Raw genomic sequence first — 21,181 nt, forward strand, 5'->3', positions numbered from 1 at the left:
TTAATTCCAGTAGGCCTTTGTTGAAGAATAGATTCAGCGAGAGAAGTCGGCAAAGGAGAAGGAATTTACTAACACAGGGGAGCCACTGCTACCAGAGACATCTTAGGAAAGTAAGATGTTTGCTCCTGCTCTTACAACAGGTAAAGCAATAAAAGATGACCTTATTTGACCTGGCGATGAGTTCATTTAACAGATGCATAAGAAGTTTCACTGGTTAAATCTAGTTTCAACCTTTTTATGCCTTGCATATTCTGTTCTAATATGCGGCCTAATAATTCTCTTTTGTTACGTGTACAAATACTTTTTAAAGAATACTTTCTAAGTTTTTATGGTATTCCCACTGAGGTTAAATGGGCCATGTTATGGTGTCGTCGCGTGAGACTTCATAAATATTGCTTCTAAACCTTAGAAGCCGATATAAAAGATCTCACCCTCATCTGGAGGTGAGTTCTTTTCAGATGTGATCAGATCAACCCGATAATTTTTATTTGGATTAGATATTGCTTGTTTGCCGTTTTCTCTGCTTCTCTTGTCTCTGTGTTTGTTTGCTAACAGGATTGCGCACAATGCAACGAATAGATTTTTTCAGAAAATCATAAAGAGGGTAGACTTTGACCTAAAAAAAAGTGATCACATTATCAGACAGACAGGAATGTCTCCTAGAGAAAAGTGATCTTCTGTCAGGTATAATTCTCAGGTTTGGTCTTTGCTATTGGTGTCCAATAGTTCTTGTTCTTTAAAGACTTCCTTCTGATTTTTTTTTTTTTTTAGTTTATGGATTGGTCAACTTTTATATTATGTTTTTTTTTTCATTCTGAATAATTCTCAAAGATAAATCTTAATAATATGAATTGGTTTTCCATTGCAGTCAATCTTGCGTAAGTGCAAAGTGTTAATATTCATAATGTACAGTAGAAGCCCACTTATAGCAGTCCCCTATTGCCCTAAGGAAACATTAGCCATATCTTGTATCTGGTAAAAAATTTCATTTAAACCATTTAACACTAGGACAATTCTGTTAGGAAATAATTTGAAGAAATTAAATATGTCCAAACGCAGGATACTGTTGGATACTGTTGGATGAGCATTTTTGTTACATCTAGCAACAAAAGTAATTCAAGAATAGAACAAAAAATCGAAACATTCGGTTGAAATGGGAGATCCTATAAGCAAAAGGCAAAAGTGGTATTCATATAAGTAAATGTAGGGATTTTTTTCATACTTAAATATTCTTAACTAAACCTATCAATTCGAAGCAGCAAAGCTGACCCTTTAAAATCAATTCTATGTCCATACTCTGAAATGAAGTATATTTACAGAACGTATCAGCGGTGATGGAGTTCATTCTATTTTTTAAGGAATGTTTGAAACAAAAGTATTCTTAAACCGAAACCGGAGACATCTATCAGTGCCGGATAATCTACTTTACCTCCCTAAAAAAAGTCCTTATCCTGGTCGGAATCTCTCTTTTAATTGTCAAATTGTCGTGAAACCCTGCTCAGAGATTTTCTCGCGACCCTGCTAAAATCAGAGAGACAAAAATCACAAACAAATCAAATAAAAAACATGGCCTTTTTATCGAGGGTCATCGTTCAAGTCTAAATCTTCTCCCCAGGCAATAATCCTCATCGCAGTAGTTCCTATCTGCCATTCGGTAATCTACGGCGGCTCGAAATATGTGAAATCTCTTTTCCCGGTTTTTTGGGGAGTGTCAGTCAATCACAAAGGCCACGTCACTCACAGCATTCTTGTCCGTGACAGCGCATACAGGCGGAAATAAGGACAAGCAACAGCGATGGGGGGAGAGCGCGACAGCAATTGAAAAAGTAAACACGAAACCTTTACCAGTATTCCATTCGTTGAACAACTTCTTTTAAAAATGTCACCCTTTCCACTTGACGCAAAATTGCTGTCTACTTTTAGATTCATCATTATCCAGGGTTGGTTTATCAGCTTTACAAATCCCAGATGTTCTGAAACTTAATACTGTAAATATATTGAAAATAATATTAGATTTGTAGGTAATGTGTAAATATTCCAGGGTAATTTATAAGAAAAAGACATGTCGATTTAAAAATATAAAAATATATAAGTATCTAATATTCTGATAGTGATTTGCCATGAAAAGACATTGTCATTCATGACTAAAGTCACAAAAAAGCTGTAATAGTCAATTAATAGGAATATAAAAATTTCTCATGCAATAATTTATAAAGCAACATACTGCCAGGACTGTGATTTTTTCACATTTGTCTTAAATTACTGCACTCGTTATATTTATCCATATTATGTACATCTATGTAAGAGCCTTGACCAACTTACACACTAAAGGTCTCTGTTTCCCCTAAAGGATATATCTCTTTCATTCCCAAAATTTAATATCTTTTTGTAAGGAACGATTCCTGACTGGTCAATTTTATACAAAAAAATAAACCCGCAGATAAGCCATTGAATGTTGTTGCTAACAACCAAACGAATAGGCAAGTGTATTTTTTTTTTCTTTTTCGGTGATTTTGGTGGACATTTTTATTATATATTTTTTTCTATCTTGTCTTTTCAAGCGTGATGTTGTTCTAATGGTGCCGTTAATTTACAACGTTATTATTATTATTATTATTATTATTATTATTATTATTATTATTATTATTATTATTATTATTATTATTATTATTATTCAGTAGATGAAAACCTATTCACATGGAACAAGCCCACAGGAGCCATTGACTTGAAATTCAATCTTCAAAAGAATACGGTGTTCATTAGGAAGAATTATAAAGAAGTAAAGTGAAACACAAAAAGAAGAGTTCCCATTTATCAAAAAAGAAAAAAAAGTAAATAAATTTTATATCCAAAAGAGATTTAATCTCTGGCAGAAGGGGATATCCACACCAGAGAAATTCCAGTAAAGGGAACACTTATGACCTAAAACAGGTTGCATTGATTTTATCACTGTTACAAATATATGAGGCCCTACGAACAATACCTAATTTTCGTGCGGCATTTGATGAAATTTTCATTAGGAGTTTCTCAAAAGTTACACCTAGAATAGTTAAAGCTTCAGACTCATTTAGCAAAGTTTCATCCCCCTGAAGGGGAGGATGTGATGGAAAATCTGTACGAGGCAGCTTCATTTCTCAAAAGTGGAGACTTTACTACACCCACAAGCGTTGCATCATCGGCATACTGAACAATCTTGTTTTCCAGGCCAACAACCATATCACTTGTATGCACTAAAAATAACAGTGGACTAAGAACACTGCGCTGTGGAACGCCAGACACAAGAGGTCTAGGTTAACTAAAGATCCCGTTCACTGCAACTCGCTGCTGTCTACCTGTAAAGAAATCTTGAAGTAATCCTAAAACATATCCACCCACTCCGAGATTCTTAAGTTTATAAGTGCCTTGTGATTCACTAAATAAAAAATGGCACTAAAATCTATTCGAATTACTCTGCACTCAAAACCCTCATCAAGGTTCCTTTGCAAATGGCATTTCAAATCTAAAAGAGCATCGCAGGTACATAACTGTTTCTTGTATTGACTATCAAGTAACAATTCTTTAGATTCCACATGCTTATATAGTGGCTTCAAAATAGGCTTTTCAGCAACTTTGGAGAGCACAGGGAGAATAGAGATTGGCCTGTAGTTACTGCAGTCTGCAGATAAGCCACTGATTAGAACAGGCGCTGTATTACTAAGCTTGCGCTCATCCATACTATGTCGAAATAAAAGTCTATAGAATCTAGTAGTCTTGGGAGACAACTCACTAACATTTTTTTAAAAAAACAGATGGAAGAAACCATCAGGATCTTCTTCATCCTAGCTATCAACATTATCCAGAATTTTTTTATATCCATGTAGTTAAATGCAAATTTGTAATTTAATTTCTGTCATTTTCTCCTCTGAAGGAGAGATTCTCTTCTTCTTCTTCTTCTTCTTCTTCTTCTTCTTCTTCTTCTTCTTCTTCTTCTTCTTCTTCTTCTTCTTCTTCCAGATGGGCCGAATACGCTGCCCTCATAAATCAGTTCCTTTCGAGCGGCACCCGAAGTAAATGAAGGCTGCCGTCTGTGGAGCATATTTGTCATCGTGACACAAGAGACATTTCTTGTGAACAGAAATAGTTCCTCTTCTGTGAATTGTTCCTCAAAAATTTCATACCATAAGAAATGTGAACGGCTCTGCAACCGATGAGTCTGAAGGATGTGTTGTCCTTCCCTGGAAACTTAGCATCTAGAAATCGTATGCACTGTTGACTGTTAATCTGGTATGGCCCCTGCAGCCTGAAAGTCAACAGTGCCTCCAGTCTCCTAATAATAGGATGCCAATTCATGATAACGAAACCGTCACACTCTTTAGGATAGAATATAATTCACATATCATAAGAAACAGTTCTTGCAGTAAATCATTTTCTGATTCAAGATTATACCCGCCTCTCTCTCTCTCTCTCTCTTTCTCTCTCTCTCTCTCTCTCTCTCTCTCTCTCTCTCTCTCACACACACACACACACACACACACACACACACACACATTGTTCTAAAAAAACGTTGAGATAAAATCTAAAACTAAGTAACACCCAAAAATATTCCAATAAAAGATCCTAAATAAGCACATAGAATGAAAGAAAAAGTATAACACGCTCTATAGTAACTTACATATACAAAAATATTCGACGAACATTCAAATGAAGAAACATACAAGGATAAGCGATTTGTACGACCGTTTCCTATTTTATGGCCGCCCAATTTTTTCTAATGAATGTATATGATCGATCAGATGCTAAGGGAAAGACATATTGAGTTGGTTACTAAAGATAATGTCTTATACATTTTTGAACAAATGGAAGGGGTTTTTCTGTTTCGGGTCATGACAAAATCTTGCTGAGATGCATTGGTCGAATTATATGCGTCATGATCCCGATGCAATACAGTAACCTACTGTAATCTGCAAAAAAAAAGTAAAAAAAAAAATGCGATTACTGGAACCCAATATCAGGCCTTCAGTTTATCAGAGCAGAGAAAAAATGGCAAACATGCAAATAAGCACATTATTCCGACCCAGCTTTCTCTGGTTTTGTTTTCTTTGCATTTGCAATCTATTTCGTAAAAGCAATATTTGCTGAGTGCTTTTTCTATTGCATGTTGTGAGAAGAGAACCATATTTTACAATTAAAGGCAAAAATCATCTCGGACCTTTAGATGCTTATCTTGTTTTGTAAAATTTTGTTATTTATACCCTAGAGTTCGATGATCCTGTCTGTTTGTTTGCTTTATCTTCTACAGATATTATTTCCCAGAAACAAAGCAGATATTAAGTTTTAATTATTTGACCTTTTATACATTTCATCATCATCATCATCATCACCGCCTCCAACGCAATGTCTCAAAGGACCGCTATGAAATCGCGCCATTCGTTCTTTTCTGTGATTCATCTTCCACAAATATCCACTCGTCTCCGATATCCTTTCTCATACCTCTCATCCAAGCAGGCCTCGGCCCTTCAACTTCTGCGGTGTCCACAGGAGCCCAGCTCAGGCTATTACTTAGTTTTTGTGAGTGGTTTTGCGAAGAACATGTACTTTCATCATTATCTGTGTTACATAAGAACTTGCGTCATTTCCGCAATGGTGCCTTTTAGACCTCTGTCCTGCCATCTGACTCCTAAAAAATCCTTTTGGAATGATATTCCCAAATCGATAAAATCTTTTACATATAGTTTCACTTACATACAAAGATTCATATCTTGTGTAGTAATCTAATACCTTTTATGGCTTTTATTTTAGTTTGGAATCATGTTTATTTGTTTTTATTTTGTAATCTATTTTTATTTATTCCAAGGGCAAATAAGGTTCACGCCTTTTGTTACCATCTCCACAAGACTAGTGAACATTAGTTGTGTTCCGTTGTATCCTACCGCTGTATACTGTACACAGTCGTAGTGATACACTGGTACTGAGCATTTTGTCAATCATTCCCTCCTTTGTTTTCATTCATTCTTCCTTTTTATGTTGTCACTCTCTTCTGTTACTCAATCCATCCCAATCATCTTTTTCCTTTGTAGATTCACGGAGCTTCATATATGTGGTTCGATGTAACAGACCACCATAAAGGAATATGCTTCAATGGATGTCACGTCAAAGGCTATTCGCTGACACAGAAAGCATGTTTGATTAATGCGGTTATTGGACCCAGACAAAAGGGTCACTGATAACATTGATTTTTCTTCTTTTTTTTTTTTTAATGGAGGACGTTGGGGAAAAACTGGAAAAGGGAAAATTTTATTTAATATACTCAGGGTTATGTGATAAAACAAATATCCATAAGGCATATATTTCAAATTATGTACATTGTTTAAATACATACCAGTATTTATACAAAATATTTTACGATGGATTTTTACTTTATAAATATGAATAAAAACTTCTAGAAATATTTGAATTTTACATTAATATTACTCATTATGCAATGAACATATTTCGCGTTAATAGTCAGGTATATCATTAATTAGTAAATAGTTCCCAATACCCATAAAACGGCATGAATTTTGTTATCTATGTTGAAGGAATTCACAGTAATGATAATTTTGGGCTAACAGATCGTTAGACTACATATATATATATATATATATATATATATATATATATATATATATATATATATATATATATATATATATATATATATATATATATATATATATATACATATATCAGGTATTATAAAAAAAAATTAGGAAGTCTTCTACATTTCAGAAGGGCATTTGTTATTTTGATTTTTTTCATTTTGCATACAATGCATTCATTCACACACACACACGTATATATATAAATATATATATATATATATATATATATATATATATATATATATATATATATATATATATATATATATATATATATATATATATATATATATATATATATATATATATATATATATATATATATATATATATATATATATATATATATATATATATATATATATATATATATATATATATATATATACATATATATATATATATATATATATATATATATATATATATATATATATATATATATATATATATATATATATATATATATATATATATATATATATATATATATATATATATATATACATATATATATATATATATATATATATATATATATATATATATATATATATATATATATATATATATATATATATATATATATATATATATACCCTCAAGGAACAAGGAAAACGAAGACCTCCATTCTTACAAGTTTATTGCACTTTCATGACACATGTCACATTTTCAAGGCTAAAAAAGAAAATAATTTGCACCACAGATAGAATCACGGTACTAAAAAGATTTAAAAAAATTAAAATATTTAAAATTCACAAAAAATGACAATGAAGCGTTAAAATTAGGTATATAAATGAACATAAAACAAGAGAAAAATAGAAAGAGTCACAAAAGATATAAGTCAAGGGAACCAAGACAGACTCACAAGCGAAATGAAAGAATGATACTGAGAGAATACAGAAAATATGCATAAAGGAAAAGCTAGGCAACAAATAACTGAGTTGACGACATTTCAGTATTTAATTAACGAGGGAACAGTTCTCTTTATGGTAATAGACTCTAGGATAGTTAGATCGTGATGGTTGGAGACCCCTCCCTACTATTGAAAAATATTTATCTCTGATATTTGTTTTAATAATAATAATAATAATAATAATAATAATAATAATAATAATAATAATAATAATAATAATAATAATATACTTTATTTCGACTCAAGGCCATATACATGGATTATGCAAATACAATACACACAATCTAGATAAATAAGGTAACATGATAACAATAATTATCGACAGTATCCACACAGTTGCTGAAGAAGTAGAAAAAAATAGAATTCATAATAACGGTATGACAGTATTTATACGGAGAGCAATAGAAAAAAAAATGAAAATGATAACAATCAAAAATGCAGATTGCAGACGATTAATTTCCATCTGGGGACCTTAGGTGGTTACAGAAGTCAAGTCCAGAAGACTAAATACGAATATTGAAAATTGCAAAACTCTACAATGATATTAGTCACAGTAATAAAAAAAGTAAAAATACCCAAAATAACAAGAAACGGAGAACTATAATAATAATAATAATAATAATCATAATAAAAAAATAATAATGGAAAGAGAAACCCACAAGATTCCTGTGTATAACTTGTTTACTTGTAAATATTTACATATTACTTTAATCTCGAGTCCTTTCAGGTCCTAACTGTGACCCTTTTTCAAGAGATGTGAAGGTAGTCAGGCTGGTTCAAGGCCCAGCAATCTTCTGGAACTTCTTCTCCCTGTGCTGTCATTTATATGATGGCTGTCCTGGTTTCCATTGTCTTGAGAGTTGTTAATCTCCTCCTGTCGGTCTGATATCCTGAACTGATGGTCAGTGGGATTAACCCTTGTGGTAAGTGAGTGGTCACCATCGGTCTGTTGGGCAGGAGACCTAACCTCCTGGTCAGAAGGGGATCTTAGCTTCTTTTAATATTAAAGCTCGGCTTATGGGATCTTCTGAGGTAAATCCTTTGTTTCCTTCTATCACTTTAATCTCTCTGATGAGTGCCCCTTCCACTACCCTCCTATGACTGATGTTATTGCTTTGGTATATAAGCCTGCTGTTTTTAAAATCCATCCTATGGTCCTTTTCCTAACAATGCCTAGCTATAGCACTCCGCTGTGAGTTGAGATGTACTGCCCTCCTGTATTCTTGGATTCTAGTCTTTATTCCCCTACCTGTATCACCAACATATTTGTCTCCACAATTGTTGCAATTAATTATGTATACTCCCCTATATCATCTGCATTACTGTCTTCTTCCAATTTATTTTACATACTTTGTTTTTTATGGTGTTGTTAAAGGTATACACAAATTTATATTTAATTTCTTTCACTTTTGATGTAATTTGTTTCATTTTAGGCATATAAGGGAGGGAAACTTTTTTTTTGTTTTCTGTATTCCATGTACTCTCTGCATTTTCCTTGTAAAAAATCCTCCTAGCTTTGTTGAGTGCCCTTTTTCTGAACCACTCCGGGTATGCTAATGTATCAAAGCTTTTATCAGTGTAATTTATTTCTTTATCTATCTTGCAAGAGTCACACGTTCTCATTGCCCTAAGAAATAAACCTGCTAGAACACCCATTTTTATATCATGACTATGAAAAGAGAAGAAATGAATATACAAGTTTGTGTGTGTGGGCTTTCTATATGTGCTGAATTCATATCCTATTTCTTTCCTATCTATCAAGATGTCTAAAAACAGCATTTTATTATTGTTACTTTTCTCTAGAGTGAACTGGATGTTGTTATCAAAACTATTGAGTTCGTCTAGAAAAGATTCTATTTCACTTTCATCACCCTGCAGAATGGCAAAAATATCATCCACATATCTCCACCAACCTTTCAATTTTAAGTTAGGGAAATTAATATTAGGAACTAGATTGGTCTCAAAATATTCCATATGTATATATTTGCGAGTATTGGCGATAATGAGGCCCCCATAGCTACTCCATATTTCTGTTTATATACTGATCCCTCAAACGTAAAATAAGTATCATTAACACATAATATGATCAACTTCAGGAAGACACTTATTTCTATGCTTGGATTGAAATTGCCCTCATTATGTTTAGTCTGTAGAAATTCTAAAACTTTATCTAAGGGGACATTGGTGAATAAAGCTACTACATCAAAACTAACCATATGTCCCTTTATATTCTTGTTCTTAACTTTATGAAATCTACTGAATGTTTAATACGCGATTCTGCAAATTTACCTAAGTATATTCCTAGTTCTCCAGCTAACCACAAAGCTAAGTTTTTGTTAGGAGATTTCATACTAGAAACAATAGGGCGTAGTGGGCAGCCATCCTTGTGTATTTTGGGGCTACCATATATGTATACAAGTTCAGGCAGTTTACTTGAGAATAATTTATTGCATAGCGTTTCCTTCTCATTACTTAGCTTACTGTTTATTTTCTTAACATGCTGGTTGAAGATATTCTGAAGCCTTTGGACTGAGCGAGGATTCTCTATTTTAGCGTAGGTAGTTTCATCATCTAGTAGCCTGTACATTTTATCCCTATATTCTGAACTATTCATGATAACAATGCTACCCCCTTTGTCAGCTTTCATAATTCTAATACCTTTGTAACTTTTTAATCTCTGTAGAGCGGTGATAAATCTCCCTGGCAAGATATCTCCAAGTTTGTTTTCATTACTCCCTATCATCACTCCTCTGGGAAACGGAGCTAAATCATTGTATTGTTCAAGATCAGGATAGTTAATCTTGCTATTGAATTCTATATTGATATTATTTGTAGTCCCTACACAGAAATTCAATCCTAGCCCTAGTGCTGCTGTTTCATCCCTAGTCAATAATCTGCTTGAGATACTCTTTATATTATCCATATTGCTAAATTTGATCCAAACGGAATTATTTAATAATCTCTTCAGAAGAAAACTGAAAGAATTTTTTCTTTGGTTCAACAATAATAATAATAATAATAATAATAATAATAATAATAATAATAATAATAATAATAATAATTATTATTATTATTATTATTATTATTATTATTATTATTATTATAAAATAGCTGTTTCCACGGCATTCAATTTATACAGAGTCTCCTTTATTCTTCTGATTGTCTTTTTTTCCACAGCCTGTAGCTAGTATATCAGGTTTTCCAAGGACATACAAAGATCTCTGTTGTCTTAGTTTTATTTCCTCTGACGTTTCAAACGCTCTCTGGCGTTTATCTCCAAAGAGTGAATGAATGGCATGCAGGTTACAAGGGTATATATAGCAAGCAGGGGTGTACAGTTGTCAAGTCGGTTATTCAGCAGTGTTTTGGGTGGTCCTAAAAGGTTGGTGACGAAATCTGGCCTGGAGGCGTTGAGACCTTCTGGGCCTAATTAGCTGTTATCCGGGATTATAAGTTGTTCAGGTAATCTGCTTTCTGTGTCCGATGCTGAGTCCCTTCTTCCTTTCCTTCTCTTCCTTCTTCTCTCTCTCTCTCTCTCTCTCTCTCTCTCTCTCTCTCTCTCTCTCTCTCTCGCCGGTGTCTGACATCTGTTGGTTTCTTAAATTTCCCCGGATGATGGTAGGGAGAAATTCAGTTTCCTTCACTGTGTTGATGTTCGGCTTTTTTTCTAAGATATATAAAGCTTCGAGAAACCGTAGGCGTCGGCGGTCCATTGCCTGGTCAATGATTTTGGTATTCTTTTCGAGTTCTTGTCTCTCGAGCCTTCTTTGGTGTTTTTCCACATGCCCGGTGGAAAGGTGTCACCACTCTTATATCGGGATGACGACTACCATACTCTCAAAGCGTCTCTCCTGTCACCTCCAAGAAGGGGCAATTCTTAATCATTGCGCTCAAAAACACCAAAGAAAGCCCGAAAGAGAAGAACTCGTAAAGAATACCGAAATCATCGACCAGCAACGGACCACCGACGCCTACGGCTTCTCGAAGCTTTGCATATCTTAGGAAAGAAGCCGAACATCAACACAGTGAAGGAAACTGAATTTCTCCCTACCATCATATGGGAAAATTTAAGAAAAGAGAGAGAGAGAGAGAGAGAGAGAGAGAGAGAGAGAGAGAGAGAGAGAGAGAGAGAGAGAGAGAGAGAAAGAGTAAGAGAGAGAGAAAGACGGAGCTGGCGAGAGAAAGAGAGAATGAGAATGAAAGAGAGAGAGAGAGAGAGAGAGAGAGAGAGAGAGAGAGAGAGAGAGAGTAAGGGAGAGAGAAAGACGGAGCTGGCGAGAGAAAGAGAGAATGAGAATGAAAGAGAGAGAGAGAGAGAGAGAGACCTTACCTTACCTTACAGACCTTACAGTTCGTTCGGGTTGCCCCAGGTCCCTCAGTGTGAGGCACCTCTCATGTCTACCAGAGAAATGCTAATGCATCTTCTGGTATATTTTGCATCTTCCAATCTTGGACGGTCTGGGATGCATCTTAAATATTTGTCGAGCTTATTCTTAAACATATCTACGCTCACTCCTGATATGTTTCTCAGATGAGCTGGTAGCGCATTGAACAGACGCTGCATTATCGATGCTGGTGCGTGGTGTATTAATGTCCTGTGTGCTTTCCTCAGTTTTCCTAGAATAGTTTTTGGCACGATTAATCTACCTCTGCTTGCTCTTTCTGATATTTTTAGCTCCATGATGTTTTCGGTAATTCCTTCTATCTGTTTCCATGCCTGGATTATCATGTAGCGTTCTCTTCTCCTTTTGAGACTATATAAGTTTAAGAATTGTAGTCTTTCCCAGTAGTCATGGTCCTTAACTTCTTCTATTCTAGCTGTAAAGGACCTTTGTACACTCTATTTGTGCATTATCATTTTGGTAGTGTGGGTACCATATTATATTGCAATATTCAAGTGGACTATGTACGTATGTTTTATAAAGCATAATCATGTGTTCAGCTTTTCTTGTTTTGAAGTGTCGGAACAACATTCCCAATTTTGCTTTGCATTTTGCCAATAGTATTGCTATTTGATCATTGCATAACATATTCCTATTCAGCATCACACCAAGGTCTTTAACTGCTTCCTTATTTGTGATTGTCTCATTATTAGGTCCTTTATATGCATATAGCATTCCTTCTTTATCACCATAGTTTATTGATTTAAATTTATCAGAGTTAAATACCATCCTATTTACCTCTGCCGATTTTCTGTTTTGCAAAAATTCTTTTATTCATCTTCCTACTTTGTCCAAAATGTTATGTTTTCTAATTTTTTTCGCTAATATATTATGGTCTACCTTGTCAAAAGCTTTTGCAAAGTCTAGGTAAACCACATCTGTATCTTTTTTCATTTATCATATTTTTATATATGCTTTCACGGTGGACTAACAGTTGGGTTTGTGTACTTTTTCCGGGTACAAAACCATCTTGTAATATATTAAACAAACTATTTTTCATTAAGTGTTTCATTATATATTGTTTCATTACCCTTTCATAAACTTTCATAATATGAGATGTAAGACTCACAGGCCTATAATTAGTTGCCTCTAGTCTTGATCCACCTTTGAAAGTAGGGGTAATATAGGCTAATTTATGCTTATCACAAATCTTGCCTGTATCTATACTTTGTCTTAATAATATTGTGAGCGGCTTTGTGATTGAATGAACCACTTTCTTTAACAAAATGGCAGGTACGCCATCTGGTCCTCCTGCTGATCCATTTTTAATCTCATTAATAGCCTGCACAATATTGTCTTCAGTAATATCTATGTCCGATAAATATTCACTACTTTCATCCCTTATTTCTGTATCATTATCTTCATTATCAATTCTAGGTGTAAATTCACTCTTATATCTTTCTGCTAATATGTTACATATTTCCTTTTTTTCATTCGTTAATCGCCCTTGAATTCTTAGAGGGCCTATTTCTACTCTTATTTTATTCATCTTTTTCGCATATGAGTAAAAAATTTTGGGGTTTTGCTTGATATTTAGTAGGGTCCTTTCTTCTAGGTCCTGTTTTTCATTTTCTTTTGACTGGATAATCTTTTGTTCTGCATTTTCTATCATACTTTTTAGTTCCATCACTTTCCATGCATTTTTTTCTTTTGCAAGAACTTTTTTCCACTTTCTGATTTTCTGGAACAAGATCCTTCTGTCTCTTGGTATGTGTGACTGATGTTTACTTTTCTTCTTCGGTATAGAGAGAGAGAGAGAGTGAGAGAAAGAGACAATCAGAGAGAGAGAGAGAGAAAAGAGAAAGAGGAAGTGTGATAGAAAGAGAAGGAGAAGGAGGAAGGGAAAGAAACCCAGCATTGGACACAGAAGGCAGATTACCTGACAACTTATAATTCCAGATAACAGCTACTCCCAAATTCAAGAAGCGATTAGGCCCAGAAGGTCTCAATGCCTCCTGGCCAGATTTCGTCACCAACCTATTAGGACCACCCAAAACACTGCTGAATAACAGACTTGACAGCTGTACACCCCTGGTTGATATACAGTATATACCCTTGTAACCTGCATGCCATTCATTCACTCTTTGAAGATAAACACCAGAGAGCGTTTGAAACGTCAGAGGAAATAAAACTAAGAAAACAGAAAACTTTGAATGTCCTTGGGAAACCTGATATACCAGCTACAGGCTGAGGAAAAAAAAGATAATAAGAAGAATAGAGAAGACTGTATAAATTGAATGCTGCGGAAACAGCTATAATTTTTAATGCAACTGCCCTTAGAGAAGGTCTCCTCCCGAATTATACCCACTTATGGCTCCATGACGCAGCTGCGACAAGAGAAGAGAACACTACATCCTTCAGGAGGACTTTGGTGCTCTGCCAGCTGGAAGGGAAAAAGAAAGAGAAGAGAGAAATAAAGAAAGAACTAGATACACTGCAAACACAGAGACATAGCTTCCTAAGAAACCCCCTGTACAGACATTGATGCTGCCCTCCGGCACTTGCAGCAGAATGATTACCGCGAGAGAGGAAAGGACATACTTAAAAAGCTTGTGAAGCTTAACGGCGGAAGTTTGAAGATCCCCCGACAAAAGAATGAATTTATCAACCATACAACCATATAAACCAACACCAGAAGAAGACCTCCTTAATCTTGGGCTTAACAATCATGTGATAAAAAAGCCAAACCTGCACGCAAAGCACCTGGAGGTTGAAGTCCTCCTTGTCTCTATGCAGTCCCTCGAGGACAAAGGTAGGGTCAGGTCGAGTGATTTCCTCCAGCCCTTACTGTTAGCAGAAGCCCTTACCAACCGAGGTGCCCCATTCAGAAGCTCTATCCTCACCTGGGAAATGAAAGAAACAGTCAAAAACTTAAAAAAAAACTAAGAAATCACAATAAGAAGAGCAGACAAAGCTGCTCCCCTAGTGCTCATCCAGACTCTGAATATAACGAGAAACTGGACCAAATACTGGCTGACCACTCCAGATTCAAAAAAATCCACAAGAACCCCATCAAGGACATCCAACAAGAGATGAACAGGACAGTTGAGAGGATCCATGTTGCGAGGAATGCCCCCAGGTTCCCCCTTGCCCAGGCAACTTTAATCCAGGATATATTTACGGCACTGTAAAAACTCATAAGTCAGGTAATCCTTTGCGCCCGATTATAAGCCAAATACCAACTCCGACTTACAGCATCGCGAAGAGACTCAACGATCTCCTCACCCCATATATCCCTGACAGGTATTGTCTGCAGTCGTCTACCGACATTCTATGGAAACTCCAAGACTCTCCCTCTACAGGTATCATCGCCTCCCTAGATGTCAAGAGCCTCTTCACGAACGTGCCAGTTCACGAGACAATTGAACATATCCTGAATAGGGTATATAGATGTGAGGACACACCGACCATAAGCATCCCCGAAGAAGCCCTAAAAACCCTTCTCAAAACATGTACTAAGAAGGACCCCTTCACCACCCACAGAGGACATCTATACTTCCAGATCAATGGCGTGACAATGAGATCCTCTCTAGGGGTCCTATTTGCCGATTTCTACATGAGCTTCGTAGAGGAGAGGGTCTTCAGTAAGATCCCCTGCCCTCCTCAATACTACAGGTATATAGACGGCACCTTTGTGAGAGTAAGTAACAAAGAAGACCTGGAAAAATTAAGGACTACTTTTGAAGAATGTTCCGTCCTCCGTTTCACGTGCGAACATGGTGTTGACGGCGCCCTTCCCTTCCTGGACGTTCGAGGGCAGCAGACCGCGATGGGTTATACCACAATAGTATACAAGAAACCCAAGAACCCGGGTCTATGCCTTAATGGGTCCAGTAAGTGCCTGGACAGGTATAAAAAGTCCAAGGTTGACGCCTTCATTCGTCTCGCCCTCTCACATTTTTCCACTTGGAAAAGAACGACGGAAGAGATCGACAAATCAACACAAATACTTATTAACAACAACTTCTCTAATCACATGGTTGAACAACAAATCCGAGTCTCTATAAATAACTGGCACCGGGAAAGCATGACGGACACAGGAAACAACCATAGGAAGTCCATAAAACTATATTACAGGAACTATGCACCAAAAATATGCAGATGAGAAGGCGCTCAGAGAAATTAATAAATGAAAATGTAACCCCTATTAAAGAAAATGACAAAATTGCCCTGAATAATATACTATAAAAATATGAAAACAAGCCAGTTATTACTTAAAAACAACCCTGCGCCCTCAGAAACGTCTTTGAAGAGAAGTAGTGCCATCAACGAATTCACATGCCCGGTGGAAAGATGCCACCACTCTTATGTCAGGATGACGACTACCAAACTCTCAAAGCATCTCTCCTGTCACCTCCAAGAAGGGGCAATTATTAATCATTACGCTCAAAAACACCAAAGAAGGCCTGAAAGAGAACAACTCATAAAGAATACCAAAATCATAGACCAGGCTAAGGATCGTCAACGCCTATGGCTTCTCAAAGCTTTATATATATTAGAAAAAAGTCGAACATCAACACAGTGAAGGAAACTGAATTTCTCCCTACCATCACACGGAGAAATTTAAGAAACCAACCGATGGCAGATACGGGCGAGAGAGAGAGAGAGAGAGAGAGAGAGAGAGAGAGAGAGAGAGAGAGAGAGAGAGAGAGAGAGAGAGAGAGAGAGAGAGAGAGAGAGAGAGAGAGAGAGAGAGAGAGAGAGAGAGAGAAAATGAAAGAGAGAGAGAGAGAGAGAGAGAGAGAGAGAGAGAGAGAGAGAGAGAGAGAAGGAGACAATCAGAGAGAGAGAAAGAAAGAGAAAGAGGAAGTGTGACAGAAAGAGAAAGAGAAAAAGAAAGAGAAAGGGACTCAGCATAGGACACAGAAGGCAGATTACCTGAACAACTTATAATCCCGGATAACAGCTACTCCCAAATTCAAGTAGCAATTAGGCGCAGAAGGTCTCAACGCCTCCAGGCCAGATTTTGTCACCAACCTATTAGGACCACCCAAAACACTGCTGAATAACCGACTTGACAACTGTACACCCCCACTTGCTATATATACCCTTGTAACCTGCATGTCATTCATTCTCTCTTTGAAGATAAACGCCAGAGAGCATTTGAAACGTCAGAGGAAATAAAACTAAGAAAACAGAAATCTTTGTATGTCCTTGGGAAACCTGATATAGCAGCTACAGGCTGAGGAAAAAAAGGTAATAAGAAGAATGGAGAAGAATTTGTATAAACTGAATGCCGTGGAAACAGCTATAATTTTTAATGCAACTGCCCTCAGAGAAGGTCTTCTCCCGAATAATAATAATAATAATAATAATAATAATAATAATAATAATAATAATAATAATAATAATAATAATAATGACATATTCTGGAGATGACACTTCATAATTACAAAAATAGAGAATAAGTCATTCAAGGAACAGATCCCTCATTATTCCATCTTTCCCACAATTTAGATCTTCTTGCCTCACTGCTTAGGATGCTTTGTTTGAGCGAATTGCTGCTGTTTCTCAGTCAAAGCTGTTGTTTATTGTTGTTTCATTGATAGTGCATCCGATTGGGAGTGAGTTCAGTTTGACATTCAGGGTATCTGTGTACGTGTTAAACAGGTATGGGAAGAGAATGCCCCCTTGCTGGAGCCCATTTAGGGAGCCGAAGGTGTACGACAGTACGTTACCCTATTTGACACAGAATTGCTGTGTGGAGAACCAACAACATAAAATACCAATTAGATATAGAGGTGTGCGTCGTTTGTGCAGCTTCAGGAAGAGCTTCAGGTAGTTTACTCTGTCAAATGGTTTTCTCACATCTAAAAAAAACATAGGAAAACAGGAGAGGCTGATGATAGGTAATAGTTCAGCAAGTCTTTCAGGATGTAGATGTAGGTGTCGGTTGAGTGGTTTACTTTAAAGCGGAACTGGTTGTCAGTAGTGTGTAAAAAGGGGAGAAGTCCCACTAGAAGAATGGACGAAAGTATCTTCGATGCAATTGTAGTAATTACACTTGGGCGATAATTGCCAGGGTCAGCTGCATCCTTTAGCTTGTTTTTTATTAATGGTATTAAGTGAATGGAACTGGTGAATTATGCACGCATTGAACAGAGCAGCTAGCAAAATGTCAATTATCGTATGGCAGAGTCTGAAAGCTTCATCAGGCAGTCCACCGCAGCTGGGCGATTTATTATTAGGTAGGTTGTTTGTGGCATTGCTGATGTTACCTGGCGTAATACGATTGGTGAAATGAAACTAAATATTATCAGTAAGGAGGTTATTTACATCCCTGTGGGAGTCTTGATCGTTTATGCAATTCAGGATAGTGCTGAAGTGATCCCCCTACATTCTTGCAATTGCCTCGTCACCGACGGCTTCTCCTACTCTCTTTGATAGCTTTTTAGTTTTGGGATTCAGGGATTGAATTTCCTTCCAAAAACAGGGGTAATCGCCAAATTCTAATTTTCTAGACATTGCATTAGTTCTTAGTTGTTTTTCATTCAGTCTGCAATGCTCAATGGCAAGTTTGAACTGCGCTCTCGCCTGCCTCATTAGCAGTGCAAAGTGTCCTTCCCTCGGGCTACCATTTTTCCTCCACAGTAGAAACATTTCTCGTGAATGTGTATAAAGGTCTTTAACCAAGTCATTCCATCCAAGTACATTACGAGAGTTGCCTTGACGAGATCTAAAGGTATCCCTGCCAGAGGCGAGCATAGTGGAAATTATATTCGAATAGAATTCTTTCAAATCTCTCCTATGGTGATCGTTTTTACATTTTGGGTTAGTTCACAGTAAGGCATCTGCTGGTTGAGCTATTGACTCTCTCTATTATGGTGTCAAGCTTCACCGATGACCATAAATTGTGAATCACAAGTGACATCTCCTCTCAGGTTTCGGGCGAGGTGATTCATGAATGCTGGGCTTCGTTTCAGCGGACACTCATGATCATTCACATCCTCATCCACAATGGGGGCTGGGGGAGAGATAGGGTCGGAAGACTCATGAGGGCTGGTGATCATCGCTGAAGATCTATCTTCTACCATAGGCACTGGGAAGGGAGGGGAGGTTGGAGGTTCGTTGGTCCTTTCCGATAGGTCTACAGGTGATGTGGGAGCTTCATCTGAAGGGAAGAGGGCAGTTCCCTCATGGGAGGGTATAGCCATCTTGACTTCGAGTCGCACCCTCACTTCTCTCATGTTGTTGGGAGGCAAGGAAATAATAGATGCCTCATTCAAAGGAGACTGTTGGCTTGCTGTGTGATTGTCTAATGATTACTCCACTCCTTTGATAGCATCCCAGATCCGTGAAAGATTGCTATTTGTTTCCACAATTTTAAGACTGTTGAGTGATTCCTGTAATCCCTTGATCACGTACCAGATCTGTGAATAGCTCTTCCTTGGGCCAGTTGGTAGAGTTGTGGCCTTGCACTCGTTAAGGCTCGAGTTCGACTCTCCGGCCGGCTAATGAAGAGTTAGAGGAATTTATTTCTGGTGATAGAAATTCATTTCTCGCTATAATGTGGTTTGGATTCCACAATAAGCTGTAGGTCCCGTTGCAAAGTTACCAATTGGTTCTTAGCCACGTTAAATAAGTCTAATCCTTCGGGCCAGCTCTAGGAGAGCTGTTAATCAGCTCAGTGGTCTGGTAAAACTAAGGTATACTTAACTTTTTTTAACCAGATCTGTGAAAATTTGTCTTGTGTTTCCTCAATTTTTTCTGAAATTTTGTCATTTTTTTTTCTGAGAGGGATTTTGCTTTTAGAAAGGCATTTTCTGCCATATGGAACACTGCAGGTAGGCTTAGATCAGCAGGTACCTTTGGAGGCAGATTGTAAGGGCAATCAGCATAGATTTCCACTGAGCAGATCCTTAGCCACTTAGTGGCATATGATACTTTCTTGAGAGAGTGTAGACTTTTCGTGGGTAGGTCCTGGAGAATGGTATCTGGTATCAGGTCTTTGCATTTTGTATATGCAGAGTTAATTTCCTCATCAGAGAAGGCTGCACTGACAAATTGAATAGAATACTCGATATCTGCACGGTTCGATTGGTATTGGATAAAGTAAAGACAACTGTTCACGATTACAGAACTTGTGTGTGGGGCACAGGTATCGTTAGGTGCCAGGGTCACTGGCACTACGGTTGGAGGTTGGTCAGATGACATTTTAGTGGTAAAGGGAGGGCCAAGCACTAACACATACACAGCACTCTATTACCCATTTCCCAGGGCCAATAGGCTTCGGGAAGTTGGAACTTGAAAAATTCCGAAGGCATTGATTGGGGCAGAACATAGATTAATATATGAGCAATTACACAACACTAAGCAGCTTACATGCCAGGTATTACGTAAAGACACTATTAATATGTTGCCTTGTATGAGAGGTATAATTGCTAAGAGTAAAAACCCCTTCTTTTTTGGTAAAAAAATGCTAGAGAGACCCCCAACACATCCGTAAAAACCCCTTCTGTTTTGGTAACAGCATGGTTTCTGATGTTAGAGACCTGGATTCGATAACACATCCTGTATGGTAGCGAGCCTCCACAGAGTTAAAACTCTGTTTTGCCCATCGTGCATCCCACATATGTTGGATCGCAGACAAGTGTATTTGGATATGAAGAGGGGGCTGAGACGATCCTTAACTGTAAAAAATGAACCAATGGTTAGAGGATTGTTTGGTATTACTTTGACATTTAAAGCAGGAAACTTTTTCTGAATTAGGGAAATGCAGGTCTTACAAAAGTGGTTGTCGTGTAGAAAGAGAAACTCAGATAACATTTCATTTTTGAGGCAGTCAGCACTGGTAAGGAAACTCTCTAACTCCACATTTCTCAAAGTTATTTGTAAAAAAGCTTACTTGGGTAATAATTTTGTTTAAAATACCTAGTTAAAAAAAAATATTTCTTCGTGAAATGAAGACCAACTGAATGTATGAGGAAACACCCTGAGAGGGAGGTAGAAATAGCATTTAATTTAACGTAAAAAAAACACAAGCTATAAAAATTCATACCTAGTCCAGTAAAAGTTGTCTTCTGGAAAACACCTGTAATAAAGCCAGTGATATCCCTGGATATCATTATATCAAGAAAGGGCAGTAGTTTATTATTAGTTTCTTTTTCAAGGTGAATTTAATATTAGGGTGCAGTTCGTTGACAAACTGCAAAAATTATTTGACATTGTGTTCATGTTGGAATAAAACAAAGGTATCGTCGACA

This window comes from Macrobrachium rosenbergii, chromosome 47 (genome assembly GCF_040412425.1).
Source record: "Macrobrachium rosenbergii isolate ZJJX-2024 chromosome 47, ASM4041242v1, whole genome shotgun sequence".
Classification (NCBI taxonomy): Eukaryota; Metazoa; Arthropoda; class Malacostraca; order Decapoda; family Palaemonidae; genus Macrobrachium; species Macrobrachium rosenbergii.